The sequence below is a fragment of the Meleagris gallopavo genome, chromosome 8 (genome assembly GCF_000146605.3).
Source record: "Meleagris gallopavo isolate NT-WF06-2002-E0010 breed Aviagen turkey brand Nicholas breeding stock chromosome 8, Turkey_5.1, whole genome shotgun sequence".
Lineage (NCBI taxonomy): Eukaryota > Metazoa > Chordata > Aves > Galliformes > Phasianidae > Meleagris > Meleagris gallopavo.
Genome location: NC_015018.2, coordinates 128,889 through 154,066, shown reverse-complemented (window position 1 = coordinate 154,066; position 25,178 = coordinate 128,889). Strand labels below are relative to the sequence as shown.

The 25,178-nt window shown below is 41.4% G+C and overlaps 1 long non-coding RNA gene across 2 annotated transcripts; it reads left to right on the top strand.

Moving 5' to 3' along the window:
• The first annotated feature begins 2,159 nt into the window (after positions 1-2,159).
• On the top strand, positions 2,160-24,895 carry LOC104911866. Of its 2 annotated transcripts, none has more exons than XR_002117474.1 (3): positions 2,160-2,229; positions 20,481-20,580; positions 24,390-24,895. It is a non-coding gene; the product is annotated as an uncharacterized LOC104911866 (long non-coding RNA). The 2 variants fall into 2 exon arrangements; XR_002117475.1 differs by lacking the exon at positions 24,390-24,895 and adding an exon at positions 20,768-23,282.
• Positions 24,896-25,178: the final 283 nt, after the last annotated feature.

Genomic DNA, 25,178 nt, shown 5'->3' with positions numbered 1-25,178 from the left:
GCTTCTAACCATTAGACCAGGCTGCCCAGGATTCTACGATAAGCAGCTTCTTAAGGGCACACTTTGTATCAGTATTATCAGTCTCCTGTTCATCTGCTCCTGCACTCATTCAGAACCACATGACCGAGATCCCCTATTTGCAGTTCGGAGATGACCTCTCCCAGAACACATCAGCACCAATAGTCATGATCCACATGCTATTTTCTTTGGCAGAACAGGTTGACTCATGAGTTGTAAAACCCTAAACTGCAGCAATACCTGCCCTAACTTGCTTAATTTTCTGGATGACAAAAGCTTGCTACATATCTCCCCCTTCAGCTTTCAGTTTCCCTATATGCATTCTCTAAAGTGAGTAACAAGCATCAGACCTCCCATCAGGCCCCCAGAGAAATGAGAAGACCACAAGGTACTTCAGATCAGAGAGCCCAGATTGGGATTTAAAGCAATGGCAGCAGCACTTTAGGAGCAGCATAAGGGAGAGCGGACCAATGGCGGACCTCGTGGTGTTCTCTCCCTGTCTGCAGAGCACTGGCCAGAGCTCTTCACGCAAACAGAGGAAGAAACGTGTGATACTCTGAAGCAAGCTCAAAGCAGTGATGAGATCCTCTGCATCCCTCAGTCTGAATTAGGATTGATCTCAGAGCATTCTCTGTGCTAACGTGGACTCTCTGAAGTTTTCCATTAGCAACCCTAAACTGACATCTCTCTCATTTTTTTCTTCCCTCCCTCCACTGGAAGGATTTCTGGGAAAATTACTGGTTTAATACAGGATGATGACAATAGAGCTACACTACAGTTTTTAACTAAGGGCTGTGGATTGCCCAAATTGCTATTTCCTTCAGAAATGATGATACCTGCGAGGGACAGCGGTCTGTTGCAGATTTTAAATGGCTGACTTCTGTGTTAAATGGCACGTAACAATAAGAATCCTCTTGTTGCAGGTGTGTCCACCTGTAATTATTAGAGATAAATCATAAGAGAATATTTCCAGCAGCACACAAATTTCAGCCAGGTGGGAATAAATTGTAGTTATCTGAAATCCAGGCACAATTTCCAGTTTCAGCAAAACTGGAAAATTTTCAGCTTATACTCCTCAGCTGAGGTTTTCATGCCCCTAAAAATGTATCTCTTTAGGATTTGAGGGGTTTTGGATTTTTTTTTTCCTCTTTTTTTGTCAGCCACATCTTAGGCATAGTCCATTTTCCCTTGGAGATGTCTTAAGACAATAAATACACCGAGGAAGTGCATCTCGCAAGTCAAACTCTAGCACAGCCAGGAAGCCTTGCAAGTGATGAAATGGGTTTGTGTCATCTGCAAATGCGTTGATATTCATCCCTGTTATCTTTCACATTTTCAGTTCGAGCAGCACATAATTTATCAGCTCTGTTGTCAAACGCTGCATGTAATTGTGTTTAGCAGAAGGCCTGGCAGAGAAGGGAGCTAACCATTCCCTCCTTCCAAGGAGAAGAGTGGCACTTGTTTTGAAGTTGGTGACCATCTTCTCTTTACAAGTACTCCCCTGGCACTGTGTCATTGAAGTGGAACTGCACATCAAATGTAGGAATGCAGTTCAGCAGGGGCAGCGCAGGTAAATGGAACACTGCAGTGCATGAAACTGGAAACATCGTCAGGGTTTGCCAAACTAAAATCCGTGTGGCTACTTCTTTTTGCTGGTCTGATTAGAAAGGTACTTAGGAAGTACCCAGCTATTGTAAGGAAGAGGCTTGGTGGCCTTGGGCAGCCCAAGTATAAATAGATATCTGTGAATCACAGTACAACTGTGTGTTTTCTCCAGAGCTGCCCAGCTCACAGTGAAAATTAATGCTGTGCCTGAAAACATGGCACTTTCTGAACTTATACAAAGCATTTCCTTGTGATGTTTTCAAAAGGAGAGCTCTTCTTCAGTTTGGCTTGGTTTCCCCAAGACAAGAATGCTGATTTTTCTATACAGAGGTATTAATCCACTGGCAGAAACTTGTAGGGTTTTGCCTTCGTATGGTAGCTGTTGAGTCACGGCCTGAACCACTGATTGAGCACCTGGGGAAAGGACCCGGTCAGCCCTGGGAGCACAGGTAAAGGCAATTCAGCTGTGTGACTGGAAGGGGTGGAACCTGGCTGCACCTCTCTTAGACCTCATTTAAGGGCTGACTGCCACTGGGGAAGGATTTTTGGTTGGAGATCCTTACTTGGAGAAGCTTTTGCCTGTGAACCTGGAATTTTGTGATATAGGTGAGTGATCTTTTTTTCTTTCTTTATAGCACCTTTCTGTTGTGCTAGTCCTTTTGTTATTATGCTTTTGTTGTAATGCTTTTCCTATTGTACTGATCTGTCCAGTTGCTACAGTTTTTTTCCTAGTTGAGTATTGGTTCTGGGCTGCGAACCTAGATTGGTGTTACTTTCTTGAATAGGATATGGCAAGCAGCTACCAAGGTGGCTGTGGCTATAGCAAGACTGGATAACAGAGCCTGGGAAACCCATTGAGTTAAATTTAGTAGTATGTACTAGCTCCTGCCAACAGAGAAGCTCTGAATGCCCTTTCCTAAGCAGCCTGACTGGGAAGAGCTTGTTCCTGCCTTTATCTCTAGCCTGGTAAAACCAAGCTCCTTGCACTCCTCAGTTGTGAGGTCAGAGTCCTGTGCTACAGCTCTGTGACTGAGAAAGAAAAAGGAAGATAAGACATGAGTTTTTTGCTGTGCCAAACATATGCAAGAGCTATCGGTAGTGAGTGCCTGTCTAGGGAACAGCTACTTTTTTTTTTTTTTCCCCTTATAGCGGTGGGTCAGAATTTTCTGCAGAGCTCCCTGGCAGCCATAGTGCCTGCTCCTTCAAATAAGCTCTGTGAATGAATGGAGACTTAGAAAAAGATGACAGGTTCCAAACAGGATAAAAAATCAGCCCAGCTTTCCTCAGGGAGGTATCTCTAATGTTCCTGAAATAGAGGCTGTGTTACTTACTTTCACTCTGATATTATTTTTATGCTCTGTTATTTTCCCTTTCTCAGAGGCACAAACATCTCACCAGGCACAACAGCAACACCTGAGCCACAAAGGACCCCAAAACGCATCCCTTTGTGCCAGCACAGCATGGTGAAATACTGCAGCATTCTTTAAGAGCCCATTTTGTACCTCAGGATTACAAGAAAGAATCACATGTAAAATCTACTCGTATTTTCTGACCTAGAAAGACAGATAAATTATTTAAGATCACCATAAAAAAGAGAACTAGTCCAAGATTTATTTTTTATAAAAGAAATAATGCTATTAGTTCCCTTCCCTCTAGTTCCTTGGCTAGCTCCCTAGCAATCACTTCTACATTTTAAATCTGCATTTCTGCCAACTTGGCACACCGTATAGAAACAACTATTTTCAATAATAGATGTGCTGCGCCTGCTCTGACAGCATGCTTTGGCGAGGGCCCCTCAGACTCAAGCTGGTACCCATTCTTAGGGATGGCTTCATTTCCACAGCCCCATTTCCATGCTGCCACATGAGGTGCAAAAGCTGTGCTGCAGCAGAGCTGCTCTATGTGGGAACTTGAGAGCCTGCCAAGGAGCCAGCCCTGGAAGTTCAGCTCCTGCCTGTAAAGGGCAAAGCTGCCCTCAGCATTGTGCTCTTGTGGAGGCTGAGCAGTGCTGTTCCTCATGCAGACTTCTGTGTCCAAGCCTGGGGCCCTGGAACAGGAAAGATGCTGACCTGTTAGAGTGGGTCTGGAGAAGGGGCATGAGGATGCTCTGAGGGCTGGAGCACCTCTCTTACGAAAAGAGGCTGAGGGAGATGGGCTTGTTTAGCCTGGAGAAGGGAATGCTCTGGGGAGACCTCGCCGTGGGCTTCCAGAACTTGAGGGGAGCTTATAAGCAGGAGGGGACTGACTTCTAACAGTCTGATAAGACAAAGGGGGATGACTTTAAATTAAAAGAGAGGAGATTAAGATTAAATATTAGGCAGTAAGTCTTTATTCAGAAATCGGTGAAGGAGTGGCTCTGCTGCCCAAGGAAGGTGTGGCCTGGAGCTGTTCAAGACCAGGCTGGTTGGGGCCCTGGGCACCTGATCTGGTGGATGGCAGCCCTGCCCATTGCGTGGAAGTTGGAACTGGGTGATCATTAAGATCCCTTCCAACCTAAGCCCTTCTATAAATCTACCGGGAACCCTGGACTTGTCGCATTCCATTTCAGTAGTTTGAAATTATTGTGCACTGCCTAGTTCTAACTTTAAGGGATTTAAAATGTCCCCAGGTTTATTTCACCCTTAAACACTTTCCAAAGGCAACATGCATTTAGATAGTCAATTACTGGACCACGCATGCTAGTCATGATATACTGCAGCCCTGGTGGCAGTGCCAAAGCAGCGCATTGGGTATTGGTCATGGATATCCTGCTTTAAAGACATCTTTTATGAAGTTACTTCAGAAAATGCTCGTGTCGCAAACAAAATCAAGCTGCTCTGTATATTGGTATTTGTCCCCATGTAATTATGTGAATGATTTTATAAAAAGCCCGTGGCAACTGTCTTCTAGGAATTTCTTATTAAGGATACAGGATCAAGTACATTTTAAAAAGTAACATAAACATGAGCACTTCTGCTGCTTTCTTAACTTCAGAAGTCTTTACTTTTTGTTTTATGAAAGGCAACCCAAGTGAAGAATTTCCAGTGCGTGAAATGCTGGCACTTGTTCTGTCGCTTTTGGCGAAACACAAGTGAAGCTACAAGAGTTTGGTGGGGGTTTTGTTGGTGCTTTTAGGGGATGTTTGCCCATTGTTGGAATTTGGATTTGTTTGTTGTGGTTGGTTTTTTGTTTGTTTTGTAAAACTTGCTTTAGAATGCACATTCTTACCTGGAGATCTTTTTCCAGTGTTACGGATTGCTTTTCTAGTTCCTGACATTAATTGTGTACTTACACAAAATCACGGTATGCTAAATGACACATTTTTATTTAGGAAATGCTGAGGACAGATGTTAGTAAAATGCTTCATATTTTATAGATCTTTTCCCTTTTTTCCAGTGGCAAAGGAGAATGAGATTTTTCTAAGACAGATTTGTAACATTTTCAGTGTTTTTACATGAAATGACACAGTTGCTTTGCAAATTTAGAAACTGGTGGAAGGTAGTGAAATGTCTCAACGCCATGTTAAAACCCAGCAGTTCTAACAGCAGAAGAGTAACAGTGAGAACAGTGTATGACCTCTGCCAGCTCTGTGTCAGCAATGACTGTGGGTTTGTCTTACATCTTAGGACCCCTAAACTGACTGCCATCGCACTACAGAACAGAGTGCTCTTGCATGCAGAATCACAAAGGATGCTGTTGGGGAATTTCAAGACGTGTTGCACTGTTTGATTTTTAAAAGATATTCGGGACGAATTACAGTGTAATCGCAACCATCCTTCCATGTGTGATTTTTTTTTTTTTTTCTTATCCTTCAGGAGCAGCAGTACTTCATTTTCTCTCAACTGTGTTTTGGGTCCTTTGCACGTTTTCTCTTGTTCCACGTCTGCCTCAAAATTCTTCTATTTCTCCATTCTCTCACTATTGTTTGCATGATAAAGCACAATATGCTTACCGCATTTATGCTGCGAGTGAATGTCCCTAATCATAAGGCACCTATGCAAAGGAGAATTTTCTTACAAGTCAGAAACCACTCTCTGTGGACAATCAAATGAGGTAAGCATATTTGAAAGCTGCCTTGTTGAGCTGTGCAGTAGGGCCAGAGCAAGTATGAAGAGCAGGTGGAAGAATGTGAATGGATGAGAAGAGGAGAAACCAAATACAGCACAAATTAATTTCGATCTCTTGCTTATTTTTCCAAGTGTGTTAACATCTATCATTACAATGATGTAGGTCCCACTGCCAAGCGATTCTGTGTTACCTATGTCATTGTACACTAAGTCTCCTGCTCATCACATCTTTCCAGATTCTGAAGTTCCTGGCATACTGAGGATGTCAGTGTGCTGTATGGAGCAGTTACATGTCGAACAGCTGCCACCTCCTGTTCATAATCATTCTTGAGTCAATCTGAAGGCCGCCTGCCTAAAGGGACTCTTAAAAGTCCTTAAGAAGAGCTGGACTTTTTTTTTTCCACTTACCTAGCAAGGAGTTTTTGTTGCATAGGAGTAGCACCTTCAAGCCTACTGCAAAATCTCTATTTCACCAGGCACCTCCAGGCCTTGTCCATCTGTGTGGATGCTGTTAACATTATTTATGCATTACAGACATGGGATGAGAGCAATGAGATGAAGCTGCGTTCTCTGACAGCCCCTGGCAGCACTTCCTTCAGTTGTGTAATCACTGTTGGGATCTGCTGGTAGGTGTATTATGCAAAGGCATGAGCAAGGAACTTGTCCTTACTATTACTCTGATTTACCTACCGCGTTTGTCAACTGACGGTGTGCTAGACAGTTCTTATTAATCTGGAAGAGGATAAGCTAGCCCTGTGTTCTTCTGAGTCAGGACATCCAATAAGCTGTATATGTTAGGAAAGTCCAGGAGGCAGGTGAAGAGGTCACATGGGTCTGTATTGTGTGTTTGTGTGTGGGAGGGAGGAAGAGGCTGGATATGCACTACTGCAGTTGGGCTCCTGCAGTATTAGAAATAATTGTACCTGTTCAATCAAGAGCACAACTCTTATAAATACTGAGGAGGACATCCTGCCTAGTGAGGATTTCCCTGCTGACTCTGCAGGATGTTACTTCTCTTCAAATCTGGTTTTATTAAAATCTACAAAATATCACTCCTAAATTATTTTTTTTCTTTGCCTGATGCTTCAGCTGCCTTCTTTTCTTCTCTCAATTTCACCTTCTCTTGCTTCCCTCCACAAATGTACTGCCGGATATTACCTATTCTTGCCAGGCTTCTCCAGAAAGCATTAGCTCAAAGTGGATACGCGTACATGTGTCCTCCTTTTTGCAGCAGAGAGGACAATAGGATTCAGATCAGTGAGGTCTAACATCTCATTTATCAGTGGGGTTATGCTCCCCTTGGCCTGTCACTTCTGTCCAATGTATCTGTACAAACCTTTCTTTTACTTTTTACATCCCTCACCAAATTCAGTTCCAGCTGCACCTTGGCTTTCGTCATCCTGTATCCGCATATCTGGACAGCATCCCTGTATTCTTCCCAGGCCAGGTGTCCCTGCTTCCACTGTCTGTATGTTTCCTTCTTCTCCCTCAGTCTGACCGGCAGCTCCTTGCTCAGCTGTGCTGCTTTCCTGCCTCCTCTGTTTGATTCCTTATGATTGGGATGGAGAGCTCTTGTGCTCTCAGAAGAGTGTTCAGAAAGAGCTGCCAGCTCTGTAGTCCTTAAGGACAGTTACCCAGGGTCTCTCATCCAGTAATTCCTTAATCAGCCGGAAGTTCTCTATCCTGAAGTTCAGCATTCTGACTCTGCTCTTTGCCAGGTCCCCATTCTTCAAGAACATGAACTCAACCAGTGCAATGGTTGCTGCAGCCCAGGCTGTCTCCAGTCTTAACCTCTTTAATAATCTCCTTTCATGACTTCCCCTGTGTTGTGTTACTTACAAGCCAACTTCTCACAGGACCTCTTCAGGACAGGCAGCAACTTCAGGCTCTAGCACTCTAGACTAGTTTCAATATAGGCCATATGCGCAATGCCACCCCAAGTGGATGAATGTTGTACTGTAAGAAAGAGTGATATGCTCCCAGTGCCTAATTGCAATTTGAATAATTAAATTCTTTCCACCTATGTGCCCCTTTGCCTTTCAGCTGAAAGCTATCTTCCAATTAGTTCTCTAAAAACTTATAGAGGGAACTATTAAATGTTTCTCGAAGTCCACTCCCCAGCTGGCTACAGTAGAGCAGTGTGTGAGCTATTGGTATCACTTCATTTGAATGCTAGAGTGCTTTGAGATCTCTAGGCGATGAAAAGCATTTCGTACTGAATCCTGCCCTTGAAGAGTTTCATTAGTATCTACTAAAGTAACGTCTGCTCTTTGTCTTAGAGGACTTGGGGATGTCTACTGTATATTACTTTCTCCTGGCTTAGGCTTATATACAGATAAATAAATGTGAGCCTGGGCCATCAAGCCCAGAGCCTGACCTAAGCTTGCACGGCACCTGTGCTTCTCCCAGTTCATATTATTTCATTTGTTTCTGTTCTGTTTAATAGGATTGGAGGGTTTTGGTTTTCTTTTGAGTTTCTTCCACTCCATTTATAGAGCCACTGCTTTTAAGAATGAGGAGGAAAAACACCTCTTAGCATTTACTTATATTCTCAATTTCATCCTCATATCCATTGGAATTGCGAGGGAGAATTCATGGTATGTGTTCTAATATAAGAATTTCAAAATGGTGGTGTTTTTAGACTCTACTTCATAGAGGTTTGAAGCATGTAGTTAAGGGAAGTACAGAAGCAGATCAGATGTGTGGGAAAACAGCAAGCTGGGATCCCAGTAGCCCCTCAGGTTGCCAACTGTTGATCTGCCTGTGCCTGCAGCCCTCCATGCCAGCAGGAGCTCTGTACTGTGGTTTCTGCTAAAAACTCAGCTCGATGTTTCTGTGCTTCCCCATCTGGAGAGTCTCAGAGTAAGTGCTGGCATTTCTAATGTTGAATTCATGGTCGCTCTTGCTGCTTTCTGCCAAGACTTTAACCTTTTTTAAAGCAGTTGTACACACCATTAATGAGTCCCTGCAAATAGAAATCTGTATTAAATTGGCACTGGAGTTTGTGCCTTGAAATTTGTTCAGACCCTAAATGTAGCTGAAGGAAAACTGAGATTTATTCTGAAGTGTTAAGTACCCAGATCTTCCTCTCTCCTTCAGCAGGTGTCACAGCAAGTCATATCTGCTGAATGACCCGGTCTGTTTGAATTAAAGATGTTTAGTGCTATGGCTCGATCATTACAAGCTGTTTGATACCTCCTACCTTATCCTTCCTTCCACTCTGAGGCCAGCTGATGGATGTAGCAGTAGGGCTGAGTGAAATGCTAACAGTAGCTCTCAGCATGCCATGAGCTCAGCAGGAAATAGATTATTATTCACGTGGATTGCAACCAAACTAATAGATTGTGTACATATTCACTGTAGAATACACACGCTTGCCCATGCATATGGGCATTTTATGTTCAGTTTCTCAGGCTTTGTGAGAATAGATTAAATTCACTGAGCAAGGTGCCCAACGTGAGGCTTTATTTTGAGCATTCATCATAGGAAAGATGTCTTGTTTAATAAGCATATACGTTTTTAAGTTTTGACTAGCATTTCAAGCCTTTCCTGCCATGTCATCTGATTATAGCTCTGTTTATTTCACAGTCAGAATATACAAATACCCACGACATGTCTTTACAATGAAATGAGAAATTACAATAATTTTCTTGCTGGTTTTCTACTCTGCTCCTTCCTAGATGAAATCTACCCTCTAATCACTTCTGTCATCTGGTTTGTATCAGCTGGGCTGACAAAGTAAAACCATCGAGATCAGAAATAATTATGAAAGCTGAAGGGACATCTGAAATGTGCATGTTCTCCGGTAGGAAGACAAAGCACTTTTTCCAGATCACTGGCACAAGTGGGCATATTCCGTACAGGTTTTGTTAAAAGATACGTTTAAGAAAAAGAATCCTTCATCTTGTCAACTTGATGAAAGGAATTGGAAAGATTCAAGTCTGAAAATGGGTCATAGGCATGGATATGGATTATTAAATGCAAAACAATTTAAAAGTGGGAGGCCTGATTCCCTGTTGTACTCCAGATTCTGGAGACACTGATGGCTGTGTGGAAAGAGCTGCAACAGAGCAGTAGAGAGGACAGGCTCAGCTGGGCAGGGGGCACGTGTCTCCAAAAGAACAGCAGACGGGGGAAGAGTCTTCCAACCAAGGAATGGAGATGGAAGGACTTCTCTGCTTCCATGGTCTTGTGAGAGTTGTTTGGCACTGCCTCCATCCATGCTGGGGCTTTCTGGTGGGAAGCTGCCGGCTCTGGGTTCTTCCACCTTCCCTAACAAGACAAGGGGGGGAAAGAGCCTGGTAATCCTCTGAGGTGCTGGGGGGCATCTGCATGGCTGGGCAGAGAAGGCAGCAGCCTTGCAGCATGGCAGAAACCATTCTGAATGTTTGCTGAGTGCGTTCACTTCACTGTCTGGATGAAGAGAAAGCACTGCCTTCATCTCTTCCAAGGACATGAGAGACTTTTCTTTGTGGAAACAGAGGCTCACAAACCCATCAGAATAAAACTAGACAGTTTAATTTTCTGAAATGTAACTAGGTGGAGATGAGAAAAATATTTTCCACTCATTCTTTCTCTACTTCTGTCCCAGTATTTTAAGATATTATAGATGACATAGAATTGGATCTTGACTTACAGGAAAATATTGATACAAGTTGTTATTTTATGCTGTTTTAAGCTTTCCAGATCAACAGGCTTGGGATTATTGTAGTGTACAGAGACTATAGTAGAGGTTGGCTTTGTTACAAAAGGCTTGTTCTCAGTAAAGATGGATTTGGCAACGCTATGAGTTTGCACTTAATTTCCAATTTATTTTTTTTCTTAGTAACTTTTCACTTTCTGCGAGGTTACGCTATGGAACAGCACAGTCCAGGCTCTTTCTCCTGTTCTGGAAAAACAGTGAAAAGTTTCCTCTAAAGACCACTGGGGGTTTGACCACTTCCCCCAGGCTGTGATCCCTTAAACTGCACTTGGGCAGAAGACAGGAGCTTTACAGCCCTCAGCAAGCAACTATATTTCTTCTAATGGCTAAAAATAAGCAGTTAGCTGATAACACTGATAAATGACTGCCTTCTGGGAAGGGAGTGTGTATTATTTAAGAGACATTACCTGGACTGAATTATGAGTTGGGTGAGAAGACTCCTTTCATGTGAATGGAACATAAGGGCACACTGCATCTCTTAAGTTTTCTGTTCGGGATTTATGCTCTGAAGGACTCACCTTCAGCTTAGTGTGCTACAATAAATGCAAGAATATTTCCTTGCTTCTTGCAGACTGCTGTAAGGGGCAGGTATATGGAAAAGGGAGGAGGATGCATAGAGATAACATTTTTATCATGTTTTTATTGTATGCTTGGAAGTAAGATTTTATAGGAGCTCAATTAAAAAGGGTGTTGCAAAAGCAATTGCAAGCAGAACTGCATTTTGGTCATAATTTCTTAAAGCAGTAAGAATGCAGTTCATTGGTTAAATTTTGTGTTGGTGTGATATTGGCGGAGGGTCACATCTGAGTCTAATTGCAAGTCTGGAATGTTTCTAAGGTGCAGAGAGAGATGTGAAATTTGCTTTTCATTCTTCCTCACTGTACCCATTGGAGCTATATTGCCAAGAGACTATGGCTGGCAGGCAGGGTGGGTCACCAATCTGACTGCACAGACAGCTGTTAAATCTGTGCACAGAGAGCACTGACACTGGCAATGAACTCTTTGAAATTGGCCTTCTCTCTGATAGCAGACATTGACCAATATCAGTTTCTTGCCTTTGGTGAAATTCAAATGGACAGTGTGATGGAGACAAGCTATGCAATTAGGTTTAGACAGTTCTTAACATTTGCAGCACATTTTAGATGATTGATGGGCTTGTGACTTGGCAACCAGAGCTGTCTGTCAGTGTATGTAAGAACGTGAGTCAAGGCTTTTTCATCATTTGTACGTTTACAAGAACAGTTACTGTTCTTCATAAAAATAAGAGGTACTGTACTGATCGTGACTTCACCTGTTTTAGTCCAAACACTGAGGCCCAGATCAGGGAGAGTGGGGCCATATGATTTCATGGAGCATATTAAGTAGTTTTCTGTCTCCAAGACCACTAGGGATGATGTTTAAAAACGGTGTCTGAGCATCAAGAGCTCTTCCTTCCACTCTAATGCCTCATTTGTTTGTATTGCCTTTTCTTTCTCTTCTTAGTTTGCTAAAGAGTTAATCATCCAGTTAAGGAAGCTCACTTAAAAGTTCAGATCTTTTCAGCAGTGTTCACACCCTGGGATGCACAAAATCCCACTCATCTTCTGTCATTAAGCATCTTGGAGTATCATCAGATAGAGCAGGATGATGGTCCTTGAGATCTGACATCTATCCTCAAGGAAGGATTTTCATCAATTCCTTGAGGAATTCAAGCAGTTAACCACAATTCTTCTCATGCTTTGTTCTACAGAAAGCTTTGTTATCAGCGAAGACAAACATAATTCTGATACAGTGCTAGTCCTTGATTCTGAAAGGACTCGCATCTGATTGGGTTTCAGTGGAGCTATTTGTGTATAAATTTAAGCAAGGATTTGTTACAGGACTGGGAACTATTGTGAATAAGATGCACAGTACCCCTGGGATCTTTTGATGAAAGGTATTGTTATCTGTATCAGTCATATCAGATATGCTGGTTTTACATGAATGCTGTGGTTGTAGTCAATTCATTTTCTAGTGTTTGGGGAAAAGATACAAACCCTGGATAGCCTAAAAAGAGAACGTATTACAGGCCCAGAATGTAGATATTTCTTTAGCACAGCTGGCTGGCAGGTATATCACAAAGTCAAAGGTCATGAGACCTTCTTTGTGTTAAGCTACTGTTTCCACATGGATCACATATCTTTGAGAGCTGTATTCACACACACCACTTAAAAGTCCTTCCTGCTGATGGTTGCAGAGCTCAGAATTAGCTGGCTAGCTAAAAGCACATGACCTGGTTTTTCTTTTGTGCTGTCCACCACCTCTGGCTATTATTAGATTCAGACAAAATTGTCCAAATGTTGATAAGTGGTGAAGTTTTGTGGCCAGAGGAGAAACACCGTGAAGAGCTTAAGCTTGGACAAGCTAGTCATGATAAAATAGCACTTACTCATTTCTTGGGAAGTAGAGCAAAAATATAGGCTGGAATTCTCTCTGTGCTTTACAGAGATAGAAGAGAAAGCAGCTCTTTTCTCACTGGAGCATTCAAACTCATCCATCCAATCCTGGCATAACTCAGTCCCACTTGCCTCAATTTGCAGCCCCATTTAAACACTGTGGGATGAATACTGCATTCAGTAAGCTTGCTAAGATGACCTTAAGCATCCTGACATTCCTTGAAGAGTATCCCAGAGTCCAGTCAGATTAAAGTGGGTTCTCTGTTTTTTGGCAGTTGCATTAGTAAATGTCAGTTCTTTAGACAAAGGCTGAAGTTTTGAGCTTTGCATTTAACTTCAGTTGAATCAAGATTTCACTCAAATTGGTCTAGAGGTATGTTCTCTCTACATCATTGCTCCTGCAAGCTAGCAGAAGTGTCTGTCCTCTTCCTGGAACACTACTAGAATTTTCTCTTTGTATGGCATTTTATACGGAGTAGCCTGGTTTCTTTCTACTTCATACTCAGACACCAACTATTTGCCTACATACTGAGCAGTTTTATATAAGGCATCCGGAGTCCTGAGGGAATTGGCTGATGAAGTCACTCTCGATGATATTCCTAGTGACTGGAAAAAATGCAATGTAATAGTCACCTTTCCTACCCTTCTTAAAAATGGCTATCGAACTACCACCTTGTTAGCCTCAGCTCTGTGCTGGAAAAGACCATTCATGTTCTAGGATGTCCTTATGTCTCAACACTGGGCCATACTGCCCAGTAGGGTAAGCAGTGCAAAACCTCATAACCCTACAAACTGGAACAATTCTGTGGTCCACCTTCTAAGTAATTGTATTAAAAGGAGTTGGTACTACATATATTTTCAAGGCTTAGTTTTGCTTTATTTACTGACTGATATAACTGTGTATGTGTAAGAGTAACTGCCAGGAACTTTATCCATAGTTCTCACGTGATACTTGTCTGTTCAGTGCTGTGAACTTGGAGCACTTGTATATATCACAGTGAAAGCCAATAAAATAGCTTTTGGATCTAAGTTAGAAAAATAACTTATGTTTGTAGTTCAAAGAGCCCTATCTGTACAATGGGATAGTTTTAACTTCAGCAATGAGATTTTAAAAAACATGCTGAAGTAAAAAATAAATAAAACAACTTCCTGCCCATCACGCACTGTTCCTTAAGGGTCAAAAGTGAACTCTGAGAGCAGCAGAAGTCTGTCTTTGTGCTGCACTGCACTTGGAACATCTTCTCATTAGAAGGAAAAGAGATCCATCTGAAGTAAGATGTCAGCCTAACTTTTCTCTTTCCCACATACTCATCTTTGAACAGAGAAGGATTTTTTTATTATTACTATCAAAGTCCCTCAATATCATAGTTTATGAGAAACTTCATGCAAGTTTAAAACTTATTTCAGTCTTTCCTTGCTGCTGACATGCGAGGCAAGTTCCTTCGTTATTTAATCTCTGCTTTCTGACAGCAATGTCTGACTTCTTTTTCTTAAACTGCTTGATTGTAGTGCTCCACTTAAAACCCTGGTGTTGTAGTTTTGGTTATTGGTTTTGTGGTTGTTACTATTGTTTGTGGGTTTTGTTTTTTTTTTTTTGAGGTTAACACTAAGGATAACAGCAAATTCCAAAAACAATTCTCTTAGCAACTCACCTTTCCCCTTAGAGGCTGAGGCATTTAATCCTGGTACATGATGGCATACCAGGACCAGATGCATGTTACATACCTGGTGAAACAGCAGCCGTGGGTGGTAAAAGGGATGGATCTTGGGAAGTGAATGTTCTTTAGGCATTCTTGCTGCGGAACACTGTAAATAGTTAAAGTGACTGAAAAAGTAACTCGTTTTTGTCAGAAAAATGAAAACTGAGTTCATAGAACAGTCACATGACTAATAATATTATTATCCATCTCCCATTGAGGGCTTAGTAAAATTGAGAGCTTAGTAGAAACTCCCTTTTATTGTTTGATCTTGCTATAAATAAGCAGATGGTGGTGATTTGGGGTACAAAACATTATTGTCACACACAAAATGTCTTCCAGTAGCAGGAGGAAAGAATGGGTTTAAATTAAACATTAAAAGCGTGTTTCATTTTAACAAAAATAATGATGAGCAACAATCCTATCAGTATGAAAAGCCTCAAAGTCTGAAGTACTGGCAGTGTTTTAAAGCAGAGAGATAATACATACTTCAGATTACTCAAATGCAGTAAATTGGAAAATCAGTGTGCTCTCTTTGAGCACAGTAGAGTTTTTCTCCTTTGACTTTATTTTCATGTTAAAACTCCAATACATGATTTTGGGGGGAAGGACTAGCTGTAAACCACTTTTGGATGGCTCTTGTTACACAGTTTACATCTGAAGTGCAGTACTTCAGATGTTTTTAGTTTTTAGTATTTACTTTCAGCTGACTTCTTCAACCAAGGAGATGAAAACAGGGCAACCTAGATTTGCACCTTCAGAAGGATACGTGCCATGGGCTCACTAGTACTCTGTGTCGTAACTCAATTCCCTGTCCCTTACAGCACTTAAGCATGCACACATAGGAAAACCTCATACAGTGAAGTTCAATTGACTGATCCCAGTCCTGAGCAGCAGTGCTCACACAAGGGTTTCATGCCAACAAAAAAAAATTGTGTTAGACTCAAGCCCTTGGCTACTCTAGAGTAATAGGATCTAGACGTCTCCTGTATGACTTTTGTTACAGATGCTGCATTTTCTAGAAAGCAGAGAATGTCTGAAAAGCATGGGCAAGTCATAGCTGGAGCATTTGCCCCAGGGCTCTACTTTGTCTCCTTGCCACTGGCATAAACCCTGCAGCTGGGCCATGACTGTCAATGCCTCTCAAAAAGTTTCAGGACTTTCCCTCGCCCAAAGCAGACAAGTTCTCATAGTTCTAGGGGGCTTTGAGTCAGAGCCTTTCCTGGGCAACTGCCAGACTTTCACGCAGACTCTTCAGCCAACAGAGCTGTTAAAAATAAATCCTCCTGGAGAAAGCTGCCCTCAGCAGCCCTCTGTGCTGTCTGGCATCTGCTGCTCTGGCATCCTGGTGGCAGTGGGCCACAGCTCCAGGGCTGTGGAGGAGGTCTACCTGTCGGTGACAGAAAGCTCTAGTCTTTGTGGCTTCTCATTATGAGGAACTCCCACCACGCCAACCCCGTCCACATGCTAGACCCTACAAGCAGTTATTTCTCTTAGCGCTGCTTCTGTATCTTCTCAGTCAGAACAGTGAACTTCAAGCTGTGGACTTTAGGTATGTCAGAAAGGTCACATTGTAAGCTAATGCCAGAAACTCTCTGACATTGTCTCCCTTGTTGGTCTCCCACAGAGCTCATCAGAATGTGTTGGAAGAAGGGGGAGCCCTGGGTGTAATAAGGTAAACTCTGCTGAGGCTTGTGCAGTTCCCCTGGTAGGAGAGACGGGCCCTGAAAGAGGGAGGAGACAGAGGGTAGGCAGCCAAGGCAAACCGACCTGCACTGCAGCTGATTAACTTGATATGGAGGAAGGTTTGTGGCAACTTAGGTTCTCAGACAAAGGATAAAAGGTAGCCACTAGCCTACCCAGAAGGGTCTCTCAAGCATGAGCCTTGTGTTCTCTTGAGGTGGGACAGTGCTCCCTTCAGCTACCTGTTTTCACCTGGGTAATTAAGCTCCAGATGAAAGCAAACTACTGGAGCAGAGTAGGAAAGCTGGAGTTTGTCAGATAAATATCAGCAGGTAACAACTGCAAGTGATCTTGTGTTTCTTTCTCTGGGAACGGTTCACAAATTGTGTTCACAGGCTTCATCTCACCCACCTCTTAAATGCAGCTGTCTCAGGGGAAATATGGTGGTTATTCAGTAATGCTCAGCAATGACACAAAATGACTTAAGGCGGGAAAGAAGAGAACACTGTATTAAATTAAAACTGCACAAAGCAAAATTTAGGGAGACAATGTCATTACGCAAATTGAACTGTGGCCAAGACACTAACACCTTTAATAATGGAAAAAAAAAAAAAAAAGGAAAAAAAAATGCTGTAAGAGCCATCAAAATCAGAAAGAAAAGAGGCCTTGCTTTCAGTCTGTCTTCTGAAGGATGGCACCTCAAGCAGCAAGGTGCTCTATGCCAGGCTATTGATTCAGTACCTCCTAAGAAGGAAGAAGGCCACCTACTGAAAATAAGCATAATTTAAGTTAAAAAATGAGCTACTTTAACTGAAATATGGAGTTCTCATAGCAGTGTTTCCCCAGAAATACACCATAGCCAAAATAATAGTTTGCACTTCACCTTCAAAGAATTTCACAAAGGTCAGCCTCAAGAGTCAAATGAATGCATTATTTAGTGACTTTGCCATTTTATTGCAGAATATTTCATTGGATTTGTTTTTACAACCAACTCTTTCTGTTCATGCTAAAAGGAAGGATCACTAAATCCCCATTTTTACTGCAGTTGGCAGAGAGAAGTATGGCTGCCAAAGATGGAATGCCTAGTTGTCCTTGAATTTTAGCAACTTGTAATTTCTTTGGCCTCCTTATTAAAAGTTGCATGTTGCCATCTAGTTCACGTTCAGAGATATAGTCTCTATGCATCTGAATCTTTTGTATTTATTTCTTAGCTGGACCACACAGCTTTCCTGAGAGCGTGCTAAATGATTTGTAATATCCAAATAGCAGAGTAGAAATTTAATAATGTCCCTTTTATGAATAAATACTATTAAGCACTTGCAAAAGTATCTAGTTCTGTTAAGTCTTCATGGGCAGCAGCTTCTACTGCTCTTATGTGTAATTTGCCCCTTTAGAGCCAGTGCATCCCCCGCTATGCTTTTCTGGGTATCTGCAGTAAAAGAAAACGTTTCAGAGGAGTAGGTTACATAGCAGCGCCACTATGCAGAACTTGTATGTTTTTGCTCCACAGTTAAGGCTGCGATTGACTTTCCATCATAAGCCCGATAAACACAGACCCCTTCAAGGGACAGACTCAAAACCCAAAACCTACTGAAGTGTTAAACATTCTTCCAGAGTTTTTTTTTTCCTCAGGACTTTATCTAAAATGCAGTTTTAAAAACTTCTGTGGGGCTGAATTATAGGGGTTTAGTTTAGGGCGACTCTGAAAGATGATGCCACCAAATGACTGAGAATTCCATGTTGTTAGCAAAGGAATGCTGGGGCGCTTGCTTTTCCTTTGAGGAATGTGAAGACTTAGTGATTACAGCTGAAAATACACAGATTTTTTCAGACTTGTGTTTCTAAGGGTGCAAGCAGCATCTTATAGGCTGGGCTATTAAGCACTGTCTCAGGAAAGGAGGAGGTTTCTGACTTTCCTGGGCCTTACTTTACATGCAGAAGTCTACACAGAGTCAAAATGACTTCAGAATATAACAAATACAGCCAGCACATACCAACAATATCTGAGGGAAAAAGTCTTCAATTAAAAGCAGATTGTGGGTTGTTTTCTTTGCGCATGTAGGTTTGCATGGGTCCTGAATAAGCAGGCACCATTAAGAACTCCTTTTTGTATAGATAGCACAGTTTGTAAATTAAACTAAATTTGTGATTTATCATGGGTGAGATCTTTCACTCTCTGCAAAACAACAATTCCTGAACTTTTAGTAATTCTTGTCAATGTTAGTTACATTTCAGAGTCCTTAACAATGGTACCTCCATGAAAAGAAACATCAGCTTTTTAAATTGAATATTTGCTTTATGAATATAAAGTGAGAGAAAGCCTTTCTCTCAATCTGATGGGAATTTCACTAATTCCAGCCTTCTTAGTGATCACACGATGAACCACAAAAAGATGCACTTTCAATTTCATATTAGACAAACAGCGTACTGCATGTAGTCTTCATTAAGATCCTATATGTCACCAATTATGCAATCACTAAACAATGAGTGAATACATTCACATTTGCAACTGTCCTTTGCTAATATCATGCAATTAGAGTGTGTGTAAAGAAAGAAAAATAATGATCTGATCTAGATGGAGATGTGCATGCACAAGATGAGTCCAGATCCCAGTGTTGTCACTGTACTGCTGGGGAGGGTGAGGGGAAGCTGCTGACTGCCAAAGACAAAATGCAAGCATTTGTATGTAGCTCTGGTTCAGGATAACTTAGCTGGCTTGTCATCCAGTGGAAACCTATCTCTGACCTCCACATTTCTCTCTAGTATGAGGCTATCTGCATAAGCTTCAGGAGGATGCTGTAAGATCACATCTCTGGCCTTTTTCATCCTGCATTAGCATGCTAAGGCCTGCAGGTCCCCAGTAATGCTTGCTTTTGATTTTGTGCAGTGCTGTCATGCACAAGTTCTACCAAAGACACCTAGAGGTGACTGAGCTTTGAACCATGGCTTCCACTTACACTGCCACATGAAGTGACTGCAACATAGCCCTGAACTGCTGATGCTATACTTTATAAAGCTCCTGCATTAAAAGGTGATGCCAAAAAATGATCCTAAATTGGATTGCTGTAGAGGACTTTTCATATTTGAGATTAAAGAAAATCGTAATCTTTCATTAAAGTACTGAAGTAAAAAATGTGTGATTGAAATGCGTGCCTAACAGAAAAGAAGAAAAATGAGGGTGCAGTCATTTTCATACCTAGAATAATTGGATTGCTTCTAAATGTAACTTCAGCAGTTAGTTTTGTGATTCATCTTGAGATTAAAATATTTTTTCCCAACATATGCAATTATGCCATGGAAGTATTGTGAAATTTGTAATTGTTAAATTACAGATTACCTAGCATTAATGTCCCCTTTTCTTAATATGTTTGGGTCTGAGATAGCTTTGAACTAGAGTGAAAAGCCCAGGATGATATAGGAAAATGATGGCCAGAAGAAGTGTTTTCTGTTGCTGGCCATTCAGAAGAGATAGGACAGATAACTCCCAGCCTCCTGATGGGACACCAAAACCCAACCTTTGGAGAATACCTTTCCATCAGAAAGGCTGTTAAAGTCCCAAAGTTTGTTTATGTATCCCTATCATTCTCAGCACCACCCCAGGATCACCCAGGCCACTTCATACTTGAAAAATAACCCTAATTCAGCTAAAATCCTCACTCTGTAAGGGGGAAATCACCACCATTTATCTGACTTTTGGTGTTTCTGCCGTGACTACTGATTTGACGCATCACATTTTCAGATACCGTGGTGATGAGAACAGAAACAACAAATATATTAAGATAAGTGGTATCCAGAGCAGTATTTTATTCAATCTTTTCCAGCCTGTTCAGTCTGAATGATGCTATTACTGACTTCAGCACAGCCTGCTGTGATGGGGTACACAATCAGCAGCCTTCTCACAGTAGTTGTATCAGCAGGAATAAACACTCCAATATCTGCCACAAATTAACATTTAAAAGAATCCCTCCTAGTCTCCTTTCTGATATTTTGTTTCTTTTCATAACCAGCAGAAATGTAAAGGGCTTCTGTCGTCTTGTTTTCCCATTATGAAGAATTCTGAGGAAAAATCTATTTATTGCTTACTCTTTAACTGGATGTTATTCCCAGCTGCTGTGTAATCATTAAGTTAGCTTTAATTTAACAAGTATGCTGTTCTTAGCACATTTTTACTTACGTAGTAGTAAATTAAGTATAACAGATTATAACTGTTCTCCATCATTTAGCCATAAGCGAGACTTCTTATAAATATCTTTAAAACTAAACCTGTGTGTTTTCATGGCACTTGCTCACCACTTATTCTCATTTGTGATCACAGGTGAAACAATATCCATTTCAAAGATTATTTTTCAAGCTGAGAATCAACGTTCCAGTTCATTTGCTTCCTGGTTACTGGGAAGAAAGCTGCACCAGCTGAGGTATGTCACCTCCATTAGATGAGCAATCTTTGGGCACAGAGATGGGAACACATCGGCAGCCTAAGTGAATTCACTGGGTCAATGAGGCAGCTCTGCATTTGCAAAGTGATTCGCTTCACTGTTTCCATTTCAAGCACTTTTACCACAAATTCTACTTTGGTAGTAATCAGAAGCTTCTCTCTGAAAGATTGCAGCGCTAATGGCCGTGTTCCAGAAATACAGCAACCAAACCCGGAGCAAGCCTGATTTCTAGAGGAGCTCTCACCTCTTATCTGCAGCATGCCAACTTTTTACACTAACCCAAGCCTCTGCTTGTCTATATGGAGGACACTCCTTATGAAGGACTGTCACTTCTCTGTCTGCTGTCTGTATGTATAGAAATGACCACGGGTAACTAGAATAGCCACTATAGTCATTTCTCCAGAACAATGATTCTATTTAACTTGAATTTTCTATAAGGCTTTGCACTGATCCTTTAAGATAGTGCACTTCAGAGTAAAATTCTGCTTACAGAAAGCTTGCTCTGGCCTCACTCCTTGATGCCCACTGCACCTCACAGATCTCCCCATATAGCCTGCCCTTCCTTTGAAGTTGTTTTGGTTTTGTTTGTTTGCTTTTGAAAGGGGAAAAATAAGAAGGACATGAAAAATGACTTATTCTACTGTTCTTAGGAAATTAGATAGATAGATAGACAAACAGACAGACAGACCTTGTGCTTGTATTTTCATTTCTTTAAAACCGCATTTGAAGATTTAACTGTAGTGGCCCCTTGTCAGTATTCTCTCTCAGAAACAGTCTTCCAAATCCTTGGCATCTATTTCTCTGCCAGTTTGTGGGGCTGCAGGTCTCCATGAGGAATCGATAGAGAACAAGCTAGATAAAAGAGCGTAGGGGAAGTAGACACAGGAATGTTAAATAATGTAATTATGCATGAAGTGTGCCCTCCTTCTTTTCCAATAAGTCCATATGCTCTTATAAATACACGCAAGGATGGCATTCTCCAGGGCGTCATCCACGGTTTCTCTCAGCAGCCTTAACTGAGTCAGAGCTGCTCCCCTGGCACCTGCCACCTGCCCCAGCTTAGCAGAAGGAAACAGCAATCCCATCGGGCAGCTGCAGGCACAGGACAATGGCAATGTGAGCAACGCTTTCAGTAGTAGTTTTTCACATGTAAGCAACTTCACTTTACCTTCATATCCATTATCCAAAAGCCATGGCTGGTGCTGTCACTAGAAAATAGCACAAGAAATATTGACTGATGACTTGTGCGTACAGTGACCCTAATATACGTCTGCTTTTCTTCTCGAGGATTGATCTTCGTCGATTCATAACATTAAATTGTTCTTATTTCAATTCTTATTCAATTCTGATAACATCTTATTTTTTCAAATGTAAGGATTTGTGAATGGAACTCCTTAGAGTTTGGAGAGAAAGGCGTGAGTCTTCTGTCAAAGACAAGTGATTTTACACCTGCATGTCCATAACCTTGCTTTCAGTTCAGGTGCCACCCCTGTTTATCATCTTGCCCCAGTGTTCAGGCTACGCCCATTCTTTCCATGTGAAAACCTCACGGAAATTGACATTGTTCAACAACAGCAGCCTGACTGATGTATATTACACTTGAAGTTTGAAGGATTGACTTCTTCAAGACAATCTAATGTCTGTGTTAGGGACAAATTCCCTCTGTAGTGACGCTTGTTTTACGGTGTTGTGAGAACATGCACATCCCTCAGTCTTTCACACTGCTATCCGGATGTAAGGGAGTTCTAGCAGCAGAAATGCAAGTGGTTACCAGTTCCCCAGTAAGATCCTGTCTATGACTCTGATGGTAAAAATTGAAATTTTCACCAGATACATAACGTTAAAAGCATGTAGGATAAATTATGAAAAAGAAAATAGAAAGAGAAGTAGCTGAGCTAACACCTTAACTAAAAGGAGGAAAAAATAAGGCCTAAAAAGCAAATCTGGGTGCTGTGTTTTCATCAGATATTAACTTCATCCCAAGAGGTGTTCATTATCCAGATGAAAATATTTGGCTTATTTATCAGAGTGCAGAGGCTTACATTGAGGTGATAGTTCTGAATGCAGTCATCATGAAATGGCTGGTATACATCAGAGACACTGAAAGCGTGGATTGATCGGAGCCTTACGTTTGGCTGCGATCCTAGAAACCCTGGAAGCGTGCGTTCAGCTTCTCACACTGCATTTTGTTAGCACTGCAGTGACATCGGGGCCTTTGTTGGTGTTTGATTCCTCGTATGCACAACATGGCTGATATCAGATTGCAAATAGAGATAAATGTAAATTGCTTTATGAACTGTCATTATTACAACCAAGTTCCGTTATTAGCTAGGTCTAAATGTTTTCATATATTCCACACCCATGTTGCCCTTTGAGATTTTAACTGTTGTTTTCTTGTACATTAATAATTTCCTCGTATAATCATTCCCAAGAGAATGAGCTGAAAGAATTATGAATTAATTTGCATCTCCTTAATGTACTAATAAACTTCCCAAGAAGAAAATTTCACTCCATCCAGGTGGAAACCAATCACTTTAAATCAGAGCTTACTGAATTTCAAAGAGGTGTTTTGTTGTTTTTTTTTCTTTCCAAGAAGTTGCCAAAGAACAGTGCCCTGCATGTTAAAATTGGAAAGCACAAGCAGCAGTTTTAGTAAAAGCACCAAGTCATTTTTTGCTGCAGTACAGAGCTCAGATGCATTTAAGAAAATGATTATTTGTTCTACTTAAGAAAAATGAATAGCAGTTTCTTAGAGGTTGAGTGGCCTCATGCCATCAATGTAGATTTTACCTTTCTACTGAAAAATCTACTGAAAAATTTTCTAACTGCTCTACCTTCTCTTATTATTTGATGCAAATAAATAATTCGTACTACAGACTCCAAAACACATCAAGAAAAATAAATGTTCTTTTACGTACAATTTATTCAAACAGAATCTTCAGTGAACAAAATGTTCAATGTTTCTATTCATTTAGAGCAGGACCTTGTTCATCTAGTGTCAGGTCCTTGCTCACCCAAGCACTCATCTTCATCTCTCTTTGAGCACTTGAGTAACCAAAGCACTGCTCCCGAGCAACTACAGCAACAGTCTGAGTGCATGCTTTAAATTCAAAACATTAGGGGGCTGCTTCAACTAGTACTGTAGTTACCCACAAGCTTAAGCAATTTATTGAACTCGGGATTTGACATTCAAGTTTATAAACCTTTACATATTTTAACAGTCGTTAAATTCAGAAATAGAAATGAATGCTGTCGCCCTCATTTTCCGTATCAGATGTCAAACATATAATTAATGAAAAATACATGATTTCATATCAAACTGGCTCTCCAAATTCCCTTTACACTTGCACCGTTCCATGATATCTAATGTTAAATACTTACATTAGGCACCTAATAAATGTGAGTTTGTCATGTAAACAGCAGGAACAAATTCAGTCCAAAACACTCCTGTGGTCTGTTAGGAGAGAGACCTGGAATGCTAGAGTCAGTGCTGCCAGGAAGTCAAAATAGTTTTCTTCTAATTTGAAAAGCTTCAATGGCAAGGTTTACCCTAAGGAGAAATTGCGCTAACCACAGATTTATTTATTTTCTGGCAAGGAACGTAGTCATGTGAACAACTGATAGAGATGTCATTTTCTGCAGAAGGATGCCAGATCTATTGTGTCAGAAGCTTAAGTTTCAAAATTCACAATGACCATAGTTTTTAGCGGAGCAATGTGCTTGTTGCAGCTCACGTGGCTGTTCAGGACTGCACTGGGGTAAACCTAAGTGTTTTACTCTCCTTTCAGGTGACTGGCAAAGCAGAGTGCCCAGCTGAAAATACCTCACATGGTATTTCCTGGAAGGTGCTTACATTAGCGGCGATCTTCGTTCCTATGGCAAGACATGAAATCCCTTCATAAATCATTTACCTGTAAGTAGAGCTGACTTAATTCTTTGGTTTCTCATACAAGACTTGAGGAGGAGAGTGTTAGCCTCTTTGGAAGCAGTCAGACCAGCTTTACCCCAAAGCACTGCAGCTGCTCGCCACCATCCGTTACGCCCTGGCAGCAGCGCTTGATTGGACATTACACTCCAGGGGGCCCATAAGGCTGGGAAAGCAGCAAAGGGGCCACTCCCTCACCCGGATCTTGCCTGGAAGACAGCACCTGCACCCTGCCATGCTGACCTCGCACAACTCTGTGGGATCCTCAAAGTCCCAGACAGTGGAGTCTTCTGCTCCTGCACAATTTAACCTTCTAATATCAAGTTTGTTCTGGCCTAGGTGATTCAAAGATATCCAGCAAATGCAAAACCTGCTGTAGGTGACAATACAGACTACTGAAATTAAAATCACAGGAGAATTTTATGTCAATACAACTTTTCCTGTTTATCCTTTTGATTTCTAAGGAACTGTTCATCTGTTTTTTTCTTTTGTATTTTTGTTTCTTTGGAAATGTCACTTTTGAGATATATGCACACACACCATCTGAGGAAAATGTTTTGTATTTTCCAAACAGGTATTTCTGGGAGAAAAATGGGTATTTAGGGGTAAAAACTATTTCTGGGAGAAAAACGGGTATTTTCGGGTAAAAACA